Consider the following 27,511-nt stretch of genomic DNA (forward strand, 5'->3'; position numbering starts at 1 on the left):
ATGAAAGCTGTTCCTAAATTCACAAGTCTCCTTTCAATCCCTTTTCAAAAGTCTCCCTTTCCATGTCAGCTCAAAAACTGAGTGTTCAATAGCTCCAGGTCAATTTTTCTTACATGAATATATAATGGCTTTCTGAATTCACATCAACTTTTAGCATTACCATGTCCTCAGGCAAAAAAGTCTGCAGGAATATTCTAGGAAAAAAAAAATACCTGTGTTTATTTTGGATATCACTTTTTAGTTTCATTTGATGCTTTTAGTCTTTGCATTAGAGCAACAGCAATCACTCCCTAATTACCTTCACCACAGTGCTCCCCAATTTACAAATCTCTCCCATCCCTCCCTCAGCTGTTAATGGGTTCCTGCCACTCAAACTGGAGACTACTCGACTGCCTAATGAATCTCCTGCACTGCCAGTTCTCACTGTGGGGATGACCCAACTTGTAAGCAAAAGCAGACACCTCACTAAGTTTCTAGAAAAGAAATCACTTTGGGTTTTTTTTCTCATCAGCAGGACAGGCTTCTGGAATTATTCTGCCTCAAGAACATTAGATGCTGAGTCCAGTGCACAAAGAAAGGTGTCAGCACTACTAATTTCTGCTGCCAGGAGAAGAGAGGTGCTCCGTGTGACCCAGATGATGGCAGCAGGAGGGGACACAGGCAGGGACACTGAGCACTGGCAAATCCTCCCCCACTGCTGCGTTATTCCATCTCCATGCCTCGCCTCACCGCCGTGAAAAATGGATTGGATTTTCTCTCAAGGGCTAAACTTCACTGGGATGACGAGGTGGCTGTGATGAACCAGAAACCTGCAGGGAAGCTGCAGACCTGGCTCCTGTGCACTTTGGCAGCAGCTCTAACACAACTGCTGTTAGAGCCTAATCTGCCTCTGGTCCAATTCCTTATTCTGCAACAGCAGGAAAAAGTCATCAGTTCCTGCTTTGGGTAGCAAAAGGGAATGGCTGTGTAAGGAGGTTCAATGCACATGCCTCCATTAATTTACTAGATGAGCAACTTCCACATGATACTCACAGCACAGCAGTAGTGTCCTAATAAATTCATATTTTTAAGTCAGGAAATGCATTTTTGGTACAGATTTGAAGCTGACTGAGACATAAATTAATGAGATTCTCTACCAGTGGTTTTATTTCCTTTGAGCGTGAACCTGTAAGAACTTTGGTAAACACACTGAAAGGTTCTATGGTTTCACTGCTTTATGGTTTAATAATTTTATATCCTTTTCTGAGATGTCTCACATCTGTTTACAGAACTGCTGCCTACTGAGTCACAGATATTTCCAGAGCCCCAGCCACACTAGACCACTGTTATTTTTCAGTCTCCAAAAGAAGCAAGATAATCATTAACTACAGCAGCAGGGAAAATAAAATCCATGCTGCCTCACTAAGTTAACACTGCACATCCAATAAAAATAATCATTTTAAAAATTATAAAATCATTCAAACAATTTTATCTTTGACGTTTCCCATAGTTTCTCTCACTACACTTAGCCATTTTTTCATGTTTCTCTTAACAAGGCTTGCATGAGCTGACCTAGTTTATTTGCACTCCTCCCAAACTGTGAAATAGAATGTGTTAACATAAACCAAATGGTCCCAGTCACTTTGAAACAAGCTTCTCCTCTGCCAGCTACTCACCCTCTGCCACCTCTGTCTACTGCCTTGACACTTTCCAGCCATTGCTGCCACCTCCTTTGTTCTCAAATCCTGCCACCCCAAATGCCTGATTTTTATCCTGAGGGGTGACACCTTCTCCCTGGCAGCCCCAACAGTGGGGTTCCCCCTTAGAACTGATTGCCCCTCACCTCCAGGGTCCCAACACCCGGTGGGAATGTCTGCCAAGAGCTGCTCACCAAGCACAGGGTCCTGGCTCTGCCTGCTCCTCACCTGGCCACACTTGGATTCCCAACCCTTGCAGCTGCCATGGGATAACCACTGCTCCCATCACATCCTGCAGAGACCAAATGAACACCCAGCCCATGGGAGCAAGCCCAGCTTGGATTCAGTGCCAGAACATGGAGGAGAGATCAATGTATCACCTGTCTATCCCACAGCTAAACCAAGAGGGAGAGCTTCATCCATGGCTCCAGTGGAAGTGTCGCTGCCATCCCTGGCATATGGGATTACTCAGGTTACTATTTTCACCTTCACTAAGGCTGTAGTCATGGTAAGGTAACAGTCCAAAAATTTCATAATATGACATGAGGTGGGGGGAAAAAAGAGAATTAACAAAAAAGAAACAAGTCACAGCAGTGAGGAAAAGGCACATAAAACATTTGTACTGTTGTGGCTTTGTTCTGCTATTTAGAAACAAAAAAAAAATAACACTAAACAACCTTGCAATAAGCTGCCTGAAGCAAGCTATTTTTGAGTTTCCTCTAGTTTAATGACTCCTCATTTCCTCACTCCAGAGGCATACCTGTAAGTGCCACAGGCCAGAGAGGAGCAAATAAGCACCTGTGGTAGTTAGGAGCAGAAAATGCAGCAAACACTCACCCATTAAGTGCAAGCCTGAAGGACAGATTGTGAACTGCCAACAGGGGAACCAATGAAGAAATTATATGGAGATGTGAGAGTCTGCCACTCACACAAAATAACTTTCATTTCCTTAAAATTACCTTAACTGCACACTCCTATGTTAGAAGTTCACATCCAGAAATCATCATGCAGTTTGTTTCTTTACTAAGCAAACTCCCTTGTACTTATCCTCAAGTTTCATGGAAGTTGTTTCAGCTGCTGTGGTTCTAGAGGGGAGCAGATAAATCCACAGGAGCTTGGAACCATGGATGACCAGCATGCTTAGAACACAAAGGAACTGTCCCTAGTGCACATGGCTGTGACTGTAAAACACATCAGTATTTACTGTAAAATACCTCTCCCAGCACACTTGTGAACAACACATCAAATCCACAGCAGCAGATTGGTCCACCATAGTGGAACTGCCAGGTTAAACTTCAACATGCTTTTTACTTTAGTGTCTGAAGGCTGAACAGCTAGAGAAGGATACTGGACAAATACATCTTATTCCAGCACTGACTACCAGAGACCATTTCCCCTCACACTCTGCACTGCAATAATTTGAAATTCTTACAATGGCAAATACTTTCGCTTGTATTGCAAGAGTTTCAGGTTTTTGTTACAGATGTGAACCTTTACCCATTCTCTCTGCAAACACACCAAGGACTTTGGCTAAACCAGGTCAAGGGGTGAACATGAAACACCACATCAAACCACCATGCAAGGCAAAAGGATGAGCTGGTACAAAATTATGTTGCCAGATTGGATTTGCACAAAAAAGCCCTAAAGGAGCAGCTGTGATGTGGCACACACCCGGTTTGATCAAACACTGCTGCTCCTCCGAAGGCAGGGTATCAGTTGTGCCCTTGCTGATTTCCTGGTAATAAGCACAGTTACAAAAAGCACACTCACCCATTAGCACAGAGATGGAGCTCTGGCCTAAGGCCAGGCTCGCTTGGGTTTTTGTGTCGTTTAGGTAACCAAAGTATCTCAATCTCCCCATCAGACTAAAAACAGGACAGAGAATGCAAATAGGATTCTCATTTTCCATTTGGCCACCTACAAAGCAATTGCTGCTGGAAGCATGAACTGTCATGTAGAGACCTCAGATACCTGCCCTCTGAAACTGTACAGTTGACTACAGATGTTGCTCAAGACAATGAAAAAATACCAGAATCTCCCACTGCCACACAGAGCTTATAATTTCCAGGAACACACAGCTCAATGAAATGCAACAGAAAGTCATCACAGACCAAGAACACATCCAACCACAAATCCAACACCTGCCCCAAGTCCAACCACACTTTGCTGCACAAGATATCACAGATGTCACAAGCAAGGAGAACTAATTCAGTTCCCTCCAGACAAACAAATGACTTTGCTGGACTGAACAGCTCAAAGATTCAGAGTCTCTCCACTTGCTACTCTTTCCTTAATTCATTGGGTAAACTAACACATCCCCTCCCCTTAAGCCATAACTAAAAATTATAATTAACAAGATGATGACATAGGAGGTTTTAATCAGTACTAATTCTTGTGTTCTTGCTTGCTGAGAAAAGAAATTTCATTCTGAATTTTTCTCAAATAACTGCAGCCATTCAGCACAGACTCCTGAGATTTTTGCTTTCAGTAGTGTTATAAAAAAGCAAGTTTCAGAAGTGAAATAATAAAATAAAGAAATAATCTAATGAACAGGAAGCCAAACTTCCATGGCAGCTATATAGGATAACACAAAATTACACTTCAGGCACCAAACCTGCACTGATGTCCATGCCTGCACTAATGCCCATGCCTGTTTCCCACTTTTTAAGGGAGGATTACCAAAAGTCTCTTGCCTTTGCAGTAAAGTATAACTGATAACAGTTTCTCTGAAGGATCACAGGTGTGACGTGTCTGCAACTAGACAGATAAATGGCAAATGGGCTATGATGACTACATGTATCAAATAAAAAGCACCAGAAATGCTGTCCCACAAATACACACACATATTTTAATCTTCAATACACTGAAGTGTGGTACTACAACTGCCAATACTCCATTTAACTGGGTGGAGGCTGCTGTTGAATAATGCAATGCATTAGCTCCCAAACTAGATTACATTTTTTGCCTTAAAATGTAACTGTTTTGTCCAGCTCGACAAGGACGAGGACAATGAGAAAGCATCCAAAAAACATAAATAAAAATTGCCACCCCAACTTACTGTTCCCAGAACACACTCCAAAAATAGACTTGCCTACAAAAGCAACTCTGTCTTAGATTATCTAAAATTCTGACAAATGGGCAACCAATCATACATGCTGCCTCTGATGGGGAAGATCATGCTTTAAAAAAAATCCACTAGCCCGTACCCAAAGGTGGAACTACAGTGTAGCTTGTATACCCACACTACCCAGTGTCTTCTAGAAATTAATGCAGTGAATTAATTTAGGCAAGAATTCCCATAGCTCTCAACAGTTTTCAATGAAACCATTAAATGTTCTGCTCATCTGAGTTCACAGTGAGCAAACACAGCGCTGAAAATTTCACTTTCCCTTCCCACTTTGAAACCTGTTACTTAAGTAACCAACCTTGACCATTCATTCCAAGTAAAAAAAAAAACCCTCTGAAACTGGCTAAAAACCCCTGAAAGAGACACACCCAATGCAATCCAAAAGGACAAAAAGTAACTTCCTTCAATTGTGGTGTAAAGATAAGGTACAAGTTAGAAAACACACATATTTAAGTTATTTTAATGATAGCAAAATGTTTCACGTACCCTCCGGCAACAACCCCCAAATGATCAATCTTCACACCCCTTATTTCAGCAGCTCCTCTCTCCAGGGCTGTTCCCAAAGCCAATTCAATTCTTCCCATGAGCTGTTTTCCTTTCAGCGTTACCTTTCCCTCCCCATGCTTAAAACACACTCCAGTGTATTTCTGTCAATGCCTGCCTGACCTGCTGAGGAAACATAGAAATTCTCTCCTATCAGATCTGTCCACAAGCCACCCAAGCCATGACAAGATTTTCTCCCAGTAAAGGCTGGGATCAAAGCCAATGGCATTGTCAGCATGAACAGGGACACGGAGGAAGTCAGCGCAAGATGGGACGTCTCAAACTGAGGCACAGCTCACCATCACGAGCAGTAAATGAAAACAGAAGTCCTTTCTCCTCTGGGAGCCATTTATTTTCATAAGACATGAAGCCTGATTTTAAATTGTTCTGAGTCACAGTCAGATCCACACTTCAATCCATGCACGATGATTAATATCGCTTGAGAACAAGGCATTATTTTGAGCTTCAGAAAACAGCAATGTGAGGAAACTACACCGGGAGACACCCAACAAAGGCACAGATCTGGCTAAAGCTTAATTTCTTCCCTACAACCAGGGTCCTAAGGAGCTTTCCTTACTCCTGTGTGTATCAAAATCCCAGTAAGAGCTTGCTCTTCTGACCCCAGCAGGGTTAGAGATTTAAACCCTCTGAGGCCTTAAATCCAGGCAGCAACGAGAACAGCTCTGTCTGGGTGTTCCTAAAATCCTCACCGTGGCATCCCTAGAAAGATAATCCTGGCCACGTTTCTAACGCAGAGGGTTGCTCGGGTTGACCCAAGCTGCTGCTGAATTTCATGTGGAAAAACTGCCTCTGAAAAACACCATTATGAGGACTTCACTTAGGAAGACTGATGGGAGTCCAGGAATTTTAATTGCACCACATATTATATTTCCGCACTATTTAAATAATTATTTGCATATAATTTATTTCAATTATTTTCGTGCCTTTCATAGAAGTCAGGATGTTTTATTAAAAGGTAAAATAAATACTATTTCACAAAAAGCAATTTTACAGGAACCTCACAGTGAATTAATTTCAAGCCAATATAATGAACAACAAAATAAAAATTGCCCCATAAATAATGAAGTCCCTCAATTTTCCCATGCCACCCCACTCCAGCAATCATACTGGTTCACTAAATAATACTGGAATTACTACAGTAATTTCCACCATTCAAATTAAACAGAATGCAACCATTTCATTTACACACACAAATGTCCACAGAACAGGAGAGCAGACATCCAGCCTGCAGTCACAAAGTCACCAAGTTTTCAGATCTGTTTGGACAATATTCAGAATCTTACAATTGTTACACCTCAAAACACACCTTTTACAAATGTATTAAAAAAATAAAAAGTTCAAGCTAGAATAATTCAAGGTTAAAAAAAAAAAAAAAAAAAGATCTTGCCCTGCTCCTCCTGAGCTGTTCACAGTTAATTTTTGTTATAAAATTTCTAACAATAACCTTAGAGAAAATCATCATACTAACACTAGGGTCAGAATGTAGAAGTTAGTGGATGCTCCACACCACAAAGAATTTGGTTTGGCATCAGACTTTGATAAAGTTGAATGGGTTTGGGGAACTGGTTGCTAAACTGGAACTGGATGAAGAATGGGTTTTTATTGAGGAAAAGCCAACACTGGAGAGAGGGGACAGGTGACATTGCTACCATCAAAACCAATTTCACTCAGGCAATACGGAGGGGTTTGAGTGGAAAACAGCACAGCATTATTTTACGGGGTTTTTTGTTAAACAAACAAAAAAACCACCCTGAATACATATTCATGAGATGAGAAATAGGAGGTGGCAACTGAATAACTCGCAAATTTCAGTACATAAATACAGCAGAAAAACATCCAGCAGTCTACCTCAGAGTATTAAAAAACCCCAAAACCAAACAACAAAATGAAACATAAGAATTCTGTTAAACTAGTCAGAAATATACCTGATGCAATTTCTGAGTTTCTCCTTATTTTAACCAACTTTGTTGTAATAAAGAGAAATACTCTCATATATTTGTGGAACTACACTTTGTGGCACTTGCACCTTCTATTTTATTCTTGCTCTAACAGGTAAAACTAGTGATCCTGCAAAAACACACAAGCAGACACAATTACCTTGTTTAGGCCACAGGTGACCAATTATGAGAGATTCTTGTCCATGTGTCCCGTGGAAATTGATTCAAAACATTCTTCAATATACTGGGATTTTGTTTGCTCATGTTTAACAGACAAAAAAATTATTCATTTACTTTTGGATTTAAAACTAAGCTATGATTCTGCTCCTTAGCAGCTTAGAACTACTGTGCACAGAAAGAGGGTTGGGTGGTTTTTTTCACTTTTTTAGAATTTTATTGAGACACATTTTTAAATAAATAAATAACCCATCAGACAAAAGAAGGCCACCAAGAAAATCACAAGTCCTACTTTATCATAAACATTAGTGATCTTTCAAGGCCAAATCCTGCAGGTGAGAAGGCGACAAAAACCTTCTAAAATTTGGCAATTCCCCTAAAATTGTCCCAACAACAGAGGGAGCTCCCCACTGCTGGGATGACACTTGCTCTGGAGATGCAGCTCTCCCTTCCACCAGCCCAACACACACTCACCACCTAAATAAAAGTGTAATTAATGGCCTGATGCAAGGCTTTTCCTAGCTATGCCTAGTCTGTCCTGGTTTTCAACAAGCACAAGGAGATACAAATCCTAAAACACTGAACATTGTTCTACAACTGCCTCCTTGGGAAAACACATTTGAAAAAGTCTCTCACCATTCCACTGCCCCTGCTCATTTCATTTGCCTAGCTCCACTACTCTTCTTCTTAGCTCTGAGATTTATTAACTTGAAAAAACGTGATTTCAGTGTTTCTACTACAGCAATGCTCAGCAGATGTCTCACATCTCTATTTATACAACTCGAGAACTGGCAATAAACATGACTTTCCTATTGCCACACTACATTTTTTAATGAGACATCATTCCTCGTCTCTGTTTACCAAGAATTACGTTGGCCACAACGAAGTCCTTCTCCCACATTATTCCAGCACATAACAAGAGCTTGGAAGGCTGAGTGGAAACTTGTTCCTATACATGAAAGAATTGTTAATGGTTAAGGACTGGCATTCTCCTCCCTGTGGAGAGCAGGGCTCCTCAGAGGTGTGCAGGAAGGTGTCTGAGGGGAGGGAGATGCCTGGGAAGGCATCAGGCATAAACACTCAGCCTTTCAGAGCTTATTTCCACCCAGATCCCAGCCACAGTGACTTTCACAGGGCTGTGCCAAAGACATTTGTCCAAGACCAAGAGCGTGGTTCCTAAATGACGTCAGATGTCTGGGCAGGCAGCCAGCTTCCTATGGAAATGATTTCAATATTGCTGGACTTCAATCTAATTGCATTTATCATATGATTATTTATGTAAGGAGCCAGCAAGCTTGTGTAGGTAACCTGTATTCTTGAATCTAATAAAATAAAGTATGTTTTGAAAATATGGAGAATGAGATAGATTGAGCTAACCAGAAATCATATTAAAGTTTCATGCCTTCCTTTAAAGCCACTTATTCCAGAAAGGAACAGATGTTAGCCAAGACAAATACCATCCTTGCTCAACTGGGACTTGGAAAGCCTGATGCAAAGTACAGTATTTTTCTCACCTGAAAATTTACAATTATTCCATACCTATAATTTTACACTGAATGTAAAATCTTGCCCCCTATATTCATGCTTCACAGCAGGTTCTCACTGCCCCAAGGCTTTGCATAAAATTTGTTCATTTATTCCCTTTGTGACACTTCGCTTAAATTTTTTCTGTAACACACAAAAATCTTCATCCAACCCAGTAAGAAACCAAACAAATTTGGAGACAGTTATGCCACATTCTGAAATTACCAATTCTCCTCCCACATAATGTAAAATCGGTAATTCCATGCAGAGTTTCCTCTCTCTCTATCCCTTCCCTACTGTACGATTTTTCACTGAAGCTGTACCTGCACACAATAAGGCACACTTAAACCCCAGGGCACTGATGGGTCCCTGTCCCACAGGCAGTGCCACATCAGGTGGCCGTGTCCTGTAAAGCACTCGTGACCCTCAATCAGTTGATTGTTAACAGACAGAACAAGGAAGCTGGTGAAATTCCCACCACATTAAAGCAGGGCACTGAACTCAGGCATTAATGGAATCTGTGCTCCAAAGGGAAGAGCAAGAAACAGAATTAATGTTACTTCTCCCCTTCCTCCACACTCTTATGGCCCTGGTCTCCTCTTCCAGTCCTCTAAAGGGAAATATCCCTCTACAACACCCCAGTTCAGATTTCAAATTCTGGCAGGGTGTTCCCAAGGTCTTTGCTGTCCTTTCTATCATCCCTCTCTCCTAAATAACAGCTCAGAAGTTCAGTGACAAACAACAATAAAAAAACAGCAGAAAAGGCTCCATCCTTCAGCAGTGATTTCAAGATTCACTGAGTGTCTGAAGGACTGTAATAACCACGAGCAGATTCCCTTTCTGTTCACTGCAAATCCCAAAACCTTTCTATGGAAATCTGCCATTTTTTCCCATAAATTAAATTTGGATCATTCTCTAAAAATATAAATAGGAAACACAATATTTAAAAAAAAAAAAAAAAACAAAAACACACAAAAAAAGTTTTCCTCTGTGGCATTTTTTTGGACAGGATGTATTTGCAGCAGTGTTAATCACTCATCACTAGGAAGTGTACAGTGCAGGAACCGTGTGTGAAGTGTTTGAAAGCATTCTGAAATTTTGGACAAAAGTGTTTGTTAAAAACATTTTGTCATAATTTGTTAGGTATGTCACAAATGTTAGGTAGTGTTGATATATTTTATTTCCAAGCCTGCTCTGCTATTTTTACACTTTTGCCTGCATACCAATTAATGGGTTTTTGTCATTTATCGCTATTTAATACTGCAACACACCCTCTCCACAGTAAGTGGTTCACCAGCCTGAACAGTCTATTAGAAATGCAAAAACTAAGGCTGCCTATGTCAGATTTATGTTTTACACAATAGCCCTACCAACAATAAAAAAACCCCAAACCAACAAAACAAATCCAAAACAAAACCAAGCCAAAAATATCCCCTGCTGACACAAAGATCATATCTTTGCCAAACTTCAAGCACATGTTCTCAAACAGGAAATAAAGCTTTTCAAGAAAATTTTTAAATAGGTAAAAAAAAAAAAACAACAAAAAACAACTGTGTAGTTTTTCTCGTTGCTATTATCACAAAAGCTGACCTATTCCAGTTAATTTGGCAAGAAAAGGGAGCCCACTCAATACAAACCTTATCACGCAATGTTTTGGCCTACTTATGAAAAATTATTTGTGATCCAGTTTCCTCAGCGGAGTTGTTTTTACAAAGCTTTTCCCCAGTGCAGCCACATTTCCACGGGGACCATAACCAGAAGTGATCACATAAACAACTGAGTTTCTGTGAGGGCCATGACCCCACTCGCAGCTTCCTCTGTCCATCCTGAGCCACCACGTCTGTGATGGAGGCAGAGGGATGGACAACCCCATGCACAGGGGAAAAAAAAAAAAAGTATTTCCAAGTTTTGTCAAGGATTTTGTCAAGATGAGGCCCAAAACAAAGACCCAAAGCAAACCCCCAGAAAATTAGGAATCAAGATCTACAATTCCAGATTGGTTTTTGCCTATGGAAAAGACAAGCCTTATTTTGGAAAATTCTAACACAGAACACCACCTCTGATGGAGCCCATGTTCAGTTGCTGCAGTTGTTTTGGTGTTACCACTGTGTGTGCATGGAGCAGCTCACACATATATTTATTGTCTGACTCCTCTGGTAAATTAGTGTAAGTAATTTCTATGCAGTAGAGCCATCTTTTTAGTAAGTTGTAATAAACAGGGCTGCACAGCATTGCACAAGACAACAAACGGATGGCAGATCCAAACACAGCTCTTTTAAACAGTTCTTGGCTAAATATGAAGTTAGGAAAAACACATAATGGATATAGCTTAATCCTCAACCACCTCACAACAGGCACACAAAGGACACTTCACAAGTAAACACAGAACAGCAAGCATTTCAAAAATTGTCCAGTTTGGTTTATAATTGATTTTTTTAGGCCACATTCTGCTTTTGAATTCAGATATTTTGGGACCAGTTACACAGGGGGAGGAAAAAAAAAAAAGTCATTTTTAGCAATTTATAACTACACAGCCACACTCTTTTTAAGAGCAGGCCCAAGGCTGTGTGCACAGATCTAACTCTGCTTTCTCCACACATCCATTATGCAATGCAATGTGATAAATATGTAACCATGGAGGCACACAGTGTGTTGCAAACAGGACACAGAGCTCCTGGGTGACCCAGGAGAAGGCAGGCTACACCACATTCTAGCTGTGATTCCCTCCCCCCATTTCTTTTTCATAATGGTCAGGCACTTGTTCTGCAGCCTTTTTATACCATCTCCTCTCTGAGGTATGTAAATAATTTAGTCAACAGCAATGCATTATGCAATTTATTTTCAGCCAACAGCACAGCCTTCGTTAGGTGCAATTCATGGGAAGAAGCAGTTAATTATGGTAATTCATCTGCAGACCTAGGTGAGCAATTTCACTGTTATTCTGCTATCCTACTTAATATGCATGTGCTGTATGAGAGCAGTTAAATGGCAACTTTCAAGGCTGACATCCCAAACCCTGATTCCATAACAAGCTTTGAACCTGGGCTTAAGGCAGAGCTACAGTAAACAGGGCTTCTGGGAGGCGAAGGAGTCAATTTACACAAAACAACTTGCAAGCTCAGGGTTTAAGGTAGTCTAGTGAATAGACCTCTACCAGATCCTAGGAATAATTCTATGCTATTGTATTGCACTATTTGTGGAATGGTATGTGATCATATAATTAGAGATCGTATAGTACATTCACACAAAGAATACTTTAGGGCTTGCCGGGGAGGGGGGAGGGGGCCTCTTTTAAAAAAGAAAATTACATTATCTGGAAATTCAGAGCTAATCTCAACAACTCCAAAATGCTACAAGAGAGCTTTTTCTTCATAAACTTTAGAAAAAACATTTTAAGTCTGATTTCTGCCTGAGGAAGAAACAGCTCCAAACAAAACCAGCTGAGGCTTAGAGTCATTGAGGTGTTAAAAGCCTAAATAAAATATTTAGGAAAATAGACTGAAATATGTGCAAATATTAAAAAATGTAATAATTTCTAAAATGCAGCTCTCTGATTGCAATGACAGGGAGGGAAAGACAGCATTTGGTTCAGAAGCAACACTGAAGAAGTGCTTTGAACAGGTGTAGGAAGAATGCCATGGGTTTGGAGGCTGAACCTGAGGAGGGAACGAACGGCAGGTCCCAGGGAGGGTGGCAATTTCCTGGAGCAGGGCTGTGCTCCAGCACAGCCTGCTGAACCCCTGTGCTGAGGGGAGTGCTCCAAGCTCTTCCCCTGTCCACCCTGTCCAGAGGCCATCCCGAGTGTCCTCGCTGTGTCCTGCCCTTGGGGTGACAGCCTTGGGCGGAGAGCCCTTGATCCTGGGGCTGCTCTCCACTGCAGCTCACCTCCGCCCCGGGGCAGCCCTCTGCAGGCTCCACACTCCGCTTCAATGACCCAGCTTGCGTAACCTCCGCGAGCACACAGCTACCGAAGGGCAGGCTCCTGCCAAATCCCTGCCCTCCCCCGGGAAGCACATCAAATCCTGCACAAACCCTGGAGCTCCACGCGCTCTGCATGGAGAGCCGGCGCCCAACTCAACTCTGCGTGCACAGTGCTGGTCTTCAGCCACAAACCATGCCTGGAAACCTGAAAACCTCTCCTTGACTAAAAGATTAAAGTCACAAAAACCAAAAGAGTCATTGCTTTAATGGCAGAAGGCACAGAGTTTTATTGCGAACATCCCGAAAATTTTATCGCGAACATCCCGAAAATTTTATCGTGAGCATCCCAAAGAATTTCATCGTGAGCATCCCAAAGAATTTCATCGTGAGCATCCCAAAGAATTTCATCGTGAGCATCCCAAAGAATTTCATCGTGAGCATCCCAAAGAATTTCATCGTGAGCATCCCAAAGAATTTCATCGTGAGCATCCCAAAGGTCTCAGTGCAGCACAGGTCCAAGAAGCACAGTCAGACAGTTTTAATTCAACCTTACATGCTTTGATACAGCCACAGGATGAAAGCGTTAGTGGTCTCTAGTTTGTTTATGACTGACTGCATATGCTAGAATGTGCTCTGCCAAAACCCATTGCTAAAACAAAAACCAGCCTTCTGATGGCACAAAACTTCATAAACCAAATAAACAACACATTGCAAATATTTAAGGCTTCCAAGCAAAGGCTACTTCCATAAAGTCCAACATTGAAACTGGCAACAACACATTTCAGACACTGAAACAAATGACTGGCAAAAAAACCCTGTTGTCCTCAGCATTTCAAATGGTTCATTCTTCTGTTATCCTGAAACACTCAGGGCACTCAAATTATAACTGAGCAAATATACATATCCCGTCCTATTTAAAACAAAACAAAAAATTGGAAACATTAAATTTAAATCTTTCTGCTTAACCCAGGACTAGAAAACTGTCAGCGCTGAAAATTAGTTTCACAGAGCCTTAATGTGTCTGAAAATGGCTTATTTGCTACACATGACAAGCAAATTCCGAAATAAAGGGAAACCCTTTCCCTCAACATGCACACTAATATTTTTCTTTCCTGAAGGTTGGATTACTTCCAAAGAACCTGAATTGACTTCAATGGAGTGATAATATATTTCTTAGGAAGAACATGCAAACTGCCTGAGATCACAAGAAAATGGTTCAACCAAGAAAGGGCTTCACTCAGCTCTTCTAAATATACCAAAGAATCACACTTAAGTGATATTTTTTTAAACAATTAGGGCTTGACTACACCAACAGCTATATCAGCTGATATATAGATATATATTACTCTAAACAGGAATGAGACGCTTTCTTCCTGGAGTCATTCCAAAAATAATGTGAGCGTACTGTAAATTCCCACTTTCAACTTCAACCCATGCTGCCAGTGTGTGTAAATACATCTTTGCAAAGTTCAAAGTATTTATTTAACTGCTAGCAGGACTTTCTTTGCAAATTAACCACAGATATTTCTCAAGGTAGAGTATGGTGAAAAGTCACCATACAGAAGTACAATTTATAATAGCAAAACCCAAATTTCTACAACTTTAGGTATTACTCCCAAAGTGAAGAGACTCCCCAGAATTACAAAACTTCCTAAAATTTCCTTTTTTCAGCAGATGAAAAATGTCCAAACAACATATGAAAAAAAGATAATCTAACAGTGAACGTCTGCTCATCAGTGTCACAAGCACAGCTGTGACGGCCAGGACCAAGATGTGCTTTAGGAGACACCTATACCCACAAGGAAAACACTGACCAGAAATCAATGTCCTCAGACCAGGAAAACCACTGGCTCCCAGTAAAGGGCATTAAAAAAAAGATTTTCATAAAAGCTTGTAAATTAGTTTATAGTTAAACTTATAAACAAGAATAATTTAGGAAGCTATAAAGGAAGACTCACTCAAACGAAATTAGATGCACATGGCAAAGATTTATGTGTATTTTATGTATGGGTGAGCCCGAGCAGTCAGTACAGCCTGTGTGTACAGGCTGGCTGAGCTATCAGCTGGCCCACTGCACTCTGAGGAGATTCTGCCTGATAGCACAGCTGAGATAAGGGGCTCATGGCCCACCCTTACCTAAACCAACCACGTTCACTCCAATGGCTCAGCCACAGCCTCCACAGTAGCAACACCAGTGTTTGTGGAGCCAGGCTGTAAACTGGTGCAGCAAAACTACCTGGACTTTAATCCCCTCTCCCCACCAAAACAGCCTTTGGGTTAAACACATCCTGCCAGAGATGATGTTTTTAGGACATAAATCTGTCTCAGCATGGCAGGGGACTCAATATACAACATTAGAGGATAGAAACTCTTTTGTGCCTCTGCTCCATCAAGAACAGGGTCAGCTCAAGGCTCCCATCACCTCCCTTCCCACCCCCAGTGCTGGGATAAGTGGCTACCTTTGTAGCTGTTCTCCAAAACCCATTCCTGAAGTGGCTCTACCAACAAAGTTCCACCTTTTCTAATCCCCAAAACTCTGCCAGGGTCCAGAAAAAGTGCAGGCATCTTAAAACTTCATATAAGGTTGCATTTCCACATTACTAAGGACAGAAACATGCCTAAATTTATGAACCAAGTAGCCTGATTTCAACATGTCCTGGCACTAGTAGAAAATATTTCCAATGTGAAGGACCACGTTCTGTCCAATAGAAAACTAAAAGACACAGACAAAACCTATAAATGAAAATGGAGTACTTGCTAAAACTGAAAACTCCAAGTAAGCAGAGACTGAAAAATTAAACAAAAGCCACTTTACACTGCTACCTACACAGCCTTTCACCAGAAGATCTCGGGGCACTGAACTGGTCTGAAAAAGCTCCTGTTAAGTATTAAATCACTGGTGCATGGGTAAATTTGTTAATCCATTTGCGAAGGTCACACAGTGGCAGAAATAACAGATAATCCTGACACCAGCTTTCTGTCCTAATCATTATGTGGACAGAAAATCTTCAGTGATGTAAACAAAAAATAAAGTAAACACAGTTATCTGTCACATACTCATATATTAGGTCAACTCAGAAAAGCAAAATTGTGGGTGTGGGGAGTGGAGGTCTCTGGGGATCCACCACAGAGCTAGACAGGCCTGTGGAAATGTATGAGAGAATTCATATCCAGAAAGTAATTCCATAATTCCCTCCATCAAGCAGTTCCTATGAAGGGACTGCGTAAACAAACTACAGTCACACTCAAGAAAAAAAAAAAAGTCTGAAAACCTTGAGCAGTAACCCACAGAATATATTCCACTGCTGTATTACACCCACATTAGGATGCCAAAAGTTTGCCATTCATCCTGCATCAAAATGAAAGCAGTATTTTACAGACTGCCTGCAAGCCACCCAAACTGGGGATGTTTTCTAATACCAGAGAGCAGATGGACACACAGCTGACACTGTCGACACACACTCAAGATTGCTACGAGAATCTCTACCAGCTTGAAAGTTCCTACCACCTTCCATGCCATTACAAATGAAAGCAACTTGGTAATACCTGCTGTGGAGCTCTGACAATTCAAGATCATTTTGCTGAACAGTCCTGTAGAGGTATAAAAAACACTGCAAGCACCAGCTTCCACAGAGGAAAAAGCAAGACTATATTCTGATTTAAAAAACAAACAAAACAAACAAACAAAAAAAACCCAAACCACAACCTCATTTATTCTACAAATCAAAAATACCGGACCAGACAATAAGCTACACAGCCGTTGTTAAGATGTACTAAAAACAATAACATAATAAAAATCACTGTAGGCAGGGAAGACTAATCTTTCTGCTCTTCCTTAAGCAAAACTCACAGCAATTTCAATGGAATTCTCCCCCAGATAGGGCTGGATGACTACATCCACAGCCTACACGTGCCAAGTCTGCTCCTGCAGCCAGTCTCTACTGCATTCATCTTAGTTACACTACACATACCCTGATTACAGGGATTTATAAACAGCATGAGTAATTTAGAGGTGATCCACAAAACTGTGACTTTAGTACAGTGAGGTTCACTATTATTGTCTCCAGTGTAACCAGCTTTATGGTATATGGTAAAGGACTTACACCTGCAAGACTTTCAAGCAAATATCTTTTATTGACTCTCTCAAAAGCACATTCTCCATTCTCTCAGTCCCAAGCACATCCACTCTGGAGCCAGAACACCAGCCTGCTATCCATAGGTTTTGCTGGGAAATGAGGTAGGAGAGAGTTTATGATCCATTAAGTCACCTGTGTTTATTTTCTTATGTTCTGGACAACAAGACATGAAACAGAAATGGTGTTTGGACATCAAGCAAGAGAGTGTTTTATCATGCAGTTTCTGGATGTGAACCCTTTAAAGACAAAGCTCCGAAGTCGCAGTGCCACACAGGACAAAGGCGCCTGTGCGCACGTCCCAGCCCGCAGCCTCAAAGCCCTGTTTGTTCACCCAGAACAATGGGGCATGTGACTTGTCAACACTACCCACAATAAAAACAATAAGATAAGGCTGCCACTGATTTCACCATTACTGACTTTGTTTTCACTAATTTTAAGTCACAAAGTCAATAAAAACTTCTTGCATGAAACCCCTTATTTTGAAGAGCCCAAAGCCAACCCCACCTTGCCCCGAGGTTTTCACTCCAACTTCTTCAGCTTTTTGTGTCTGTACTAAATGCTCACACCAACTCCCTCCAAAGCCTCCCTCTGACTTCATCAAGAGTTGGATCAATGCTATATGCCTAGAGCCAAGATTATTTTTATCACAGAAGAGCACTGCCAAAATTTGTCCTCTGCATTTCCTGCCCTGTGTGCCCATCCCAAGCACCCATGTGCCCGCAGGCAGGCCCCTCACTCACCTCCTGCTCGCTGACAGGGGCACACACAGAAAATGAAACTTCCCCAGCAGGTTTTGCTCCACCACTGACTCAGGCTACATCATCCAAACCCATTCAACCCCTCCAGTTCAAGAGGGCTACCTAGGACTGAGTCCTGCATATAAATTTAACATTTTGAGAAAGAGGAAGAAAGCAGAGAAGACCCAGAGAACAGAAACAAGAAGGCACTAATTTGATTTAAAGGACTGACGAGAGAACAGATGGGGAGAGTGCAAAAAAAAAAGTGCAAAATAACAAAAAGGACAGAGAAACCCCAGGGAAAGAAAAGCAAAAAACACAAAAAAAAAAAAAAACCCAAAAAACAGGTGGGGAATAATTAGAAAAATCAAATAAAGCCTTAGGAAGGGTTAAGAATAAAATGGTGCAAACTGCCAGTTCACTACACTTATTTGCCACTTTCCCACTAGAGCACGGACAAGGTGCAGAGCCAAGAGGAGAAGGCAGAGCCACCCTGACACTTGGAAAGGGTTAATCCAGAATGAAAAAAGCAGCACAATCATGCACCACTTGTCTTTTTATCACACGGGGGGAGGCTCGGGGGGTAATTTTAATTACACAGAACAGCAGTAGGCCCAGCAGCATCAGATTAACAAATACAACTAGGCAGCAACAGGCACACGGAAGTACGCTGCAGTTCCAAACTTTCACCATTTACAGGAACATTAACACAAATAAAATCTGACTAACCTGATCTCTGAATGTGCTTTTAAAACCTGTGCATTTCTTTCATTTCACCTTGACAAAACTCCGTTCCACGAGCACGTAGCTACAGGGTTACAGGCCCAGGCCACAGCTGGGCAAGTGGGAGGCACATTAAGCACAGAATGAAATTTCACATATTCTAACACCATCAATGGAGCTTTCTGGAGCTCTGCAGCAGTGTCCAACACACACAAGCCTTGCTGCTGGCACCACAGCCAGACCTCAGCCTACGTAAGGGACGTTCTCCTAGGCCGAGTCTGACACCGCATTTCACATACCCTCCGAGCCTCGCGTGTGAAGTCACCCCTAGCGTCAAAGAGCGAGTCAAAACACATCCACACTGTTTTCCCTGGCTACCTCTGAAAGTTTCCATCCCTTTATCTTTCATGTAATTTTTCTAAAAACTCTTCCCACCATTTCTCCTGATATGCACAGCATCTCCAGAAGTCCCCAGCACACGCAAGCAGTGAGTACCTCTCTAACATGGGACCTCAGCTGTGTTCCAGGCACACTGATGGGAAAATTGAATTTGGTGCTTTCACAACCAGCCCACAGAACCACACAAAGAGAGGGCTCATTTTTTAAGACAAAAGAAAATAATACACCTAGGAGGGCTGTATTGTGCCCAGGCACCTCAATGGGATGACCCAGTGGTAAAGAGGGCTTTTTGTTTTATTTTAATAGAAGAGACTCTTAAAACTTAATTGCTAATGTATTTAATGTGTATTATATGTACTGTAAAAAAGAATCTTACAAAAGGTTTTGATGAACTAGGATAAGTAAAAAACAACCTTGCACATGTAGACAGCAGAAGAACCAACTAACATGGATTTTGCCAACAGCAAGATAACATTGATATTTCTAATGTAATCAAAGGCCATTCACAATCTGCCCTGGAAGACACTCACAGAAATACAAAGCATTTTCTTACAAGTCAAACAACTGTGACAAATATTTACTATAAAGGCAAAAGCTGCTAAAAAAAAAAAAAAAAAAGAAAAATAAGTTGGTTTCTATTAATCAGCTACATTTAGACATCCGTTCCTGCTATCAGATCAAGCTCATCAAAACTGCTTAGTAGGTTGTTTCATTGTATTTGTGTGCAAGTTTTGTCACAACTCAACATATTGAGGTTTCATATTGCTGACTTTTTTCATGCCCACAATGGTAGATACGTACAGTCTAAACAACATACCAGATTGTGAAATTTAGTTGCGCCTTCAAAATAAAGTGGAAAATCAGGTATCATGTCAGCATCAAGAAAACATTCGTATTGTTCAGCAAGTACAGACCCAGCTTCTATAAACCCCAGATTTGTTGCACTAGCAATGGGAAACAGCTAGTCCATTGCTACACAAGATATGTTTCTAGCACAATTTATTTGATGTCAGCATTAACAGATGCTTTTACCACACCGTCCCTCATTTTCCTTCATCCACATTAGTGCTAACATTGCTTTATAAGTACATTAAAAAGTATAAAATCTGATACATTACAGAATCACAAACATCATCATGGCAAAAAATTTGTATTTTTAAAAAGCACTGCCCAATTAAAATTTATCTCCGGGAGTCTGCATTTAGGAAAGTGTGTTTGTGTTGATACACAATCAGAAATTTCTGCACTAGAGAACAATGTGAACATCCATACAAAAATTAGTGGTGATTCATTGTTTAGCAGCTGTCTTCCCTTTACAGCACACCGCAGACTGAAGGACACGTTGCCAAACTGAGAGCACCAATACTTCCTTTAACCTAATATAGGACAAATAAATACACTTCAACAGCTTCTAAATCTTGCACGTCCTACTTTTTTGACCCAGATCTCTTGTTATTTCCCCCATAGGTCTATGCAATATCAAAACTATTTTTTCCCCACAAATTTAGACATAACCTAAAAGAGGAAAAGTTCTCATGCCTACTGTGAGCTAGAGAGACCAGGAAGCAGGGGGGGAGGGCCAGACTCACTCATCTCTCTTAAGATCAATCAGTATTTTAAGGTAAGCTCCTCTCCCAACTGCTGAAATTAATGGCAAAAACGCTCATTTGTCCAAGAGGACTGTTAGACCAATATCAATAATAAATGAAAAATAACGACATCTTTTTAATACTATTTTTACAAAGCAAAATAGTATTTTCAGAAGTCATGCTGACACTCGAGCATGAATCAGTCTGTCCAAAAACCACTAAAGAGCTATGAAACTTGTTATTCCACTCCTTGGACAGCTTGGGCAACTTATTCCAGGAAATCAAACTGTCTCCTCTCTGCCTGGTACTTTTAGGGAACCATCAGGGGACTCAAATCTGCCTCACATGTGCTCACCATCCATAATTCCCCATTCAGTTTGCTAGCAAGAGGTCACCCATGTGAAGAGCCTGAACTTTTAACATTGTTAATATCAAAGGGATGTAACTTTGAGGATGGGTTCTATTTAGGACTCCAGCCCTTGACAGTTTCTGTGGTTTTGGCACCAGACACAGTATTTAGCACTGTATTTTCACAAACAGTAAATATTTGACCCTTAACTTATAACCTTGGAAAAATGCTCCAGGAATACGCAGCACAGAGATCTTTTCCGCAGCTCTCTGGTCGCCACCAACAGGCACGTAGCTGTGCACAGAGCAAAGTTTCCACTTTCACAGTCCCAATTCATAAAAATCTGCCATCAGCCTGACGTCAGTGGGGCGAGAGGGAGCTCTGTGTGCAGCCAGAGAAGCGACTGAATCATTCCCCAAAGCCACAAGGGGTTAAAAGGAGCACCAGCATTACTGCAGGGCCAGCTGCTCGCCTGCCCTGCCAAAAACTAAAACTATTGCCCCACTGGGCAAAACTATTGCCCCGCTGAAGGGGAAGGGAAGGTCTGCTACTCCCACTCCACCAGCTCAAACTTCCAGCCACGCACCTCCAGTGATAGGAAATTACACCCAGTGTGTCTGCATATGGCACACGGGTGTGGAGAGTGTCTGTAACACACTGACACTGAGCAGAGATTGAACAAAGCCTCAGATCATAAAACAAAAAATCCCACACAACTGTTTTCTCTGGATGATTCTGATTTTTTACTGCTAAACATTACTAGTAAGCAAGATTGCTCCTCTGCAACATGGAGACTTCAGAATTACAACAATAAACACAAGTCAGAGCACACAATATAGCCTTTTACTAATACTGCTCCCAGGAACAGAAACTACACCCTCACGGGAGTTTGCAAGAGCCTGCAAACCACACACAAGAGTTGATTTTTAGAAATGCTAAGCACACACAGAGACTGCCAACTTCACATGCAACTGCGGGGACTCAGCATCTTTGAAAATAAGACTATTAATATCTTACTTTGGAGATGCAGATGCCAGCTTATACTCTTCTTAAAAGGAGTCAAGCTTGCACCAAGCACAACTACAGCACAAATTCAGGGACCCGATCCCCACTGACACCACACCTCCAGCTCCTGGAGACAAGCAGGATACAGAGAGCACCAGGAAGGGCCACGGGCAGGCACCGAACCACACAGCCAGGCTGACACCCAATCTGCCTGCATTACTCATCCTCAAAAAATGGTGTATTAGGCCAATAGCATACCTAAGGATGTTGCTTCTGGCATTCAAGCTAACATATTCCAAAGGACCTCAGTATCTCCACTTACCGAGTTTGGCCACACACAATTATATCCAAATTAAACTGAGACTCTTTCAAAGACGTTGCATATATTGGCCAAGACAATTCCATAACGCTCCCCCTCGTCACTCTGGAGCTTCTTTCAGTAAGCTCTTCAGAAAGCCACACCAATGAAGAAGACTTTCTGATTTCTACTTCTACAGGTAAGGAAATGCACTCAAAAGTCTTCCCTGCAATGAGTCCATCCAAGAAGCAAGCGAGCAGGTGTGAGCAGCAACACCAGCAATTTCACTCCTTGGCTAGCCAAGACAGCAAAATCCTACACACCCAACCAGTGTGTGAATTTTCCCCTACCATTACACAACCTCCAGCTTGGAGTGACCACTTATTTCTTATCAAGGCAGAATTATTTTTAAGGCTCCTTATCAATATAAAAAGTCTAAAGGATGTCACAGAAAGGTAAGTGGTAAGGTACTAAAGACAAAGGTTTCAGAGTGTAAGCTGAGTTACGGTTCTGTAGATCCTTCCGAACCAGAGACACATTTAACCTGACCTCAAACAAGGCCACCAAGACTCTAGGGCATTTTGTATAAACAAGCTCGGCCTTGTTTTCATTACAAGTGGGAAGGAAAGGCCTTCTCATCTTGGACTAGATACCACAAGGCAGAACCCTAAGAAGTTCTCCAGTTTTCATACAAATTGGCAATTTCCAGACCAGACTTCCAAACCTTTTCACTCAAGCTATCAACTCTCCCAGAGTGACAGCTATGCTGCCTCATTTTCACTGCTTCTTACCTCCAGTTAGCTAATTCAATTTTGCAAAATTAAAGGAAAGCCAATATAGTCCCCTACAATTTCATATCAAAAGATATTCCTTATTCCTCATTTCATTGTCACACTTTATCTCAGAAGAAACCAATTATAAAATGAATAAAGCCATCTCCATCTACTCTGGTCAGGATCACTTGAACCTTTTTCTAGTAAAGTCACTTGTCATTTAAGTGACTTTACAGAAATTAAGACCATCTAACTTCATACTTCAGTACTTAAAATACTGGGCACATTTAGGACAGGGGTAGCTAAATCAACAGCAGAAACACAGAAATGGTTTCTTCATCACCTGTTAATTTGAAGCTACTACATTAATGCAGCAATGCAACTCAAAACCAGAAAACAGCTGTCAATCATAGCTCCTAAAGGGAAGCTCCTGACACTCCTTCACCTAACACAAACACTTAAATTTGTATTTAAAAATGAGCATGCAATGAGTATACTCTCAGAGCAGTTACTTTTTGCAGGAGCCAAACATGCATAATTACAGAGTGTGCACACACACACTTTCACTTCTGTCCCAACCTGCAGCTACTTGCATGAGCTGATGTTTAGGGCACTAAATACAGCCATTATTACACCCTGAACTCGGGGTGCAGGCATGTGCAAACACACACCCAGTGAGGATGGTCAGCACAGACCAGTATCACACCACTCCAAATGAACAATGTGAGTTAGATTATCAATGAGTCACACTGGAGTACGATATATCTCACAATCACAATATTGCAGTATTGACACAACACCCACCTGCAGCACACCCTGTCCTTGCTCTCCTCTCCAAAGCACAGACCAGACCACGCTACCCCCACCACCTTATCCCAGCTGGGCAGGGACTTGTGTCTTTCTCTGCTCCTCCTGCCAGCAGTGTCCTCGCCAGCAAGGTGTCAGAATTCACACAGGCACCACAATCGTCAGCAGCTGAGGGACCAGGGAGGGCAGAAGAGACAGGCAAAGCAAGCAAAAACTGCAGGGGTGACTGTCACTTGGGATTCCCAGCAAGCAGAGGAATCAGTGATGAAAAGGTGTCACACCCAGCAGTACCTCAGCCTTCCCTAGACACTGTACAGTGCTGTCGTACCAAAACAGCACCAGGGCAATGAAAGATTCACATCCTACTGCCCACCACTAATACAAAACACACCCAACTTCTGGGAGCAACTTCACAGACAGCTGCAGAGCTCATTCAGCTGAACGAGCCCAGTGATGTTCACAGAGCTGTGTGTTTTACAGGACTTCCTGACTTCTGCACGATTACATCCTTGTAGGATGTGGGTCTTTACTGCCACTACAAAACTTACAACAGCAAACACGTTCTGACTCAAATGTGAAGTCCACGTTCTATTGAATTCCAGACCAAAATGAAGTTAGGTAAAATAACTCAGTTTGCTTTACATTATTCAGATCTGTTCTTCCTAACTTAAAACTATTATCTGAAAACAACATTATCAGCAATTTTGGCCATTTCCCCTAATCCATCCAGAGCCTCTTTTATGCTTAGGGCTGTAGCACTTTTTAGCATCAAACTCTTTCATGATGGGAAAATGACTATGAAGTATTGCTGTTGGGTACTTAGCGCTTATACCCTGCCTTACAACTTCAAAGCATTACACAAACATCAATAATTACCATATATAGAGTAAAACTGAAAAAAGTATTCTTATTAAAAAAGAAACTCACAAGAAAAAAAATCTTAACTACCTGTTTGAAGGGGGGGAAAAAGCTTAAGCAACAGAATCTTCTGTAATTATTGTATTCTTTATGCTACAAACATGTGTTATGGCTGTGCACGTTCAAACAAACAAAAACTGTACACGCTTGAAAAGTCTTAAAAAATAAATTATAAAGCCCAAAAGCCAAACCCCAACTCCTTTCATAGATTTAAATTACATTTCCTTCTCCTTTCCTGAAGGAATGAGTGCTAAGTGTTCTCCAGGTGTTCCCAATAACAGTTTGGGAGGCAGGCCACCATGCTCCCAAGACAGAGTACCAGAAAACACGGTTCTCATGGAGAAAAATCCAACTTCCCCCAAGAAAACTTAAGATAGCGACAGTGTACCAGCTCAGGTGACCTTAGGTAAATAATACAAAATGTTGCCATTCCATTAGAACTTAAACAAAAACAAAGGGAAAAAAAACACGAGAGAAAACCACAGAAAGTTTGTTTCGATCAATTACAGCGCACCACCTGTGCCCTAAGCACCATCAGCAGCCCCTTTTTTTCAATGAATAAGGGCAAAAACCCCTTCACAGCTCATCCACAAACACATACCCACTCACTAAATTTAAGGACGCACACAGGAGCTTGCAGTCCAGTCCTCATTTGGAAGATATTCTGAAAAGCCCAATAACACACATGTCCAAAGGAAGGCCCCAAACCAAACGTGAGCCTCACATGGACAAGCCTTTGGGTTACTCAGAGCAAGAAAAGGGCACCAAACTGCCCCAAAACCCAGGTACAACCAAACCCCAAACACCAACTTTGCACATGGTGCCCTTGCTGCTCAAGGAGCACAACTCACAACACCCAAAGGGCAGAGACCATCAACAGCAAAGAACCTTTTTAAAGCACACAACGTGCTCAGACATTTATTTTAGCACGGAAGGACAGCAAAGCGAGTCAGACAAGCCCGCAAAACTCTTTTTTTTTTTATGCAACAAAGACCTGTTTCTCCTGATCATGCCTCCCATGCCTTAACAATAAGGAAGGAATATGTTTTGTGATCCCCTCCCCCATAAATCAGTTAGGAATTTGATTTACACAGACAGGAAAACGAGGAAGTCGAGCACACTGGAGAGTAGTAAAAACTTCACCAGCAAACTTCACTTTCCTACACAGCGACCTACAAACCAAACTTTCCTCCAGACTCACGTGTCATCTGCAGCAACCAGCCCCTGCCATAAAGCACAGACAAAGTTTTGCTGTTCTGGGGATAAAGACAAGCGAGGGAGAGACTTTTATTCTGTCAAGCTGCCTTAAAAGGAAATTCGGTGATGAAAGATTAAATTCACCTGGAACAACACGATAAATTTTAACCCTTTCGAGGGTACAACAATAACAAGCCACATATTTCAGGACTTAATCCTCCAGCAAGAAAACAGTCCACACTGCATCAACCGTGCGAGCAACACACAATTTACACCAGGATTTCGGACAGGGATAAGCCCTGGGAAGGAGAGACGCTGGGAAATGGGGATATATAAGGTTATTTTATGCCCCGAACCGGGCCCGCTCGCTGGCACCGCGGGGCACTGTATGTTCCACCCGAACTTCGCCGCCGAACTGATCAATAACTTGGCACTGGGGGGCACATGGGGAACGGCCGGGGGTGGGGGTGCATCCCCTCCCCAGGAACGGGAGCCGGGATGGGGGAGGGCTCCGCCAGTGGGGGAGGGGAAGGGCCTCCCCTCCCCCCCCCCGACCCGGCCCTGCCCCCCCTTCCCCTCCCCCCCCAAGTAAATATGCGGGAAGGGGGGGAGGGGAAGCCGCTCTTCCACACAAATCGGGCTAAAAATAGGCCTCTCGCCGTGGCTCCAGTGTGCCATTCGCTGCCGAGGCCGGTGTACCCCCCATCCCCCCGCTCCATTAAACCTCTTCTTTTTTTATTTTTTTTTAATTTTTAAAAAATGAAGGCGGGTGGGGGAGGGGAAGCCAGCGGCGCGGGGTGGGGGAGGGGAAGAGATAAATATGTGTATATATATATGTGTATGTCTGTGTGTATATATATATATATATATATATATATATATATATATATATGCACACATATTAATAAAAACGGGGGGTCACAGAGGCGTTGTGGTCCCATCCCCCTCCCGCCCGCACCGACACAAACAGGGCGGCCGCCCCCCACCCCCATCCCCGGCCCCTGCCCGCCCCCGGGGCTCCGAGCCCCCCGGTTCTTACCTTGCGAGCGGCTGCTCCCCCCTTTCCCCGGGAATGGAGGCACGAGGAATTCACCCTGGATTGTCTCTCCTCCTCCCGTGTGTTTTATACCGCCGCGTGTATATACGCGCACATCCCTGCCTGTGTGTGTGTGTGTGTGTGTGTGTACACGCGTATAGTTATCGATTATATATATATGTATATACACACACACATATATATATATATGTATTTTTAAGGTGTCCACACCGAGAGGAGGAGGAGAAAAAAAAAAACACCAGGAAAAAAAAAAACCAACAAAACCACCACACACACACAGGAGGAGGAAGGAAAAAAAATACCCAGCGCGTAGCGCTGTGATATTCAATTATATCCGAGCCAGGGGCCGGGGGAGGGGAGGGTGGGGAGGGCGGGTGGGGGGGGGGGGGGACTGGAGATTAAGTCCCGAGGAAGGAGGGGGAAAAAAAAAAAAAGTAATATGTGTGTGTGTGATTGAGATTGAGGAGGGATCGGGGCGGAATGTGGGAGCTGTTACTGGGGGAAGGAGCCAAGCGGCGCGGAGCAGCCGGCGGCCCGCAGACACTCCGGGTGCCCGGCCGCGCCGAAATGGGCGCCGGCGGAGGGAAGGGAAGGGAA

At 42.3% G+C, this 27,511-nt stretch overlaps 1 protein-coding gene across 2 annotated transcripts in view; it reads right to left on the reverse strand.

The window, feature by feature from the left end:
- The window catches only part of TBL1XR1 (TBL1X/Y related 1), a 108,471-nt gene extending 81,279 nt beyond the window's left edge, over positions 1–27,192 (reverse strand). For both annotated transcript variants that reach the window (XM_059478829.1, XM_059478828.1), the window contains exon 1: positions 26,897–27,192. The gene's annotated coding sequence lies outside the window, so the exon portion shown is untranslated. The remainder of the gene's footprint in view (positions 1–26,896) is intronic.
- Between the last annotated feature and the right edge of the window lie 319 nt (positions 27,193–27,511).

This window comes from Ammospiza nelsoni, chromosome 10 (assembly GCF_027579445.1).
Source record: "Ammospiza nelsoni isolate bAmmNel1 chromosome 10, bAmmNel1.pri, whole genome shotgun sequence".
In the NCBI taxonomy this organism is placed as follows: Eukaryota; Metazoa; Chordata; class Aves; order Passeriformes; family Passerellidae; genus Ammospiza; species Ammospiza nelsoni.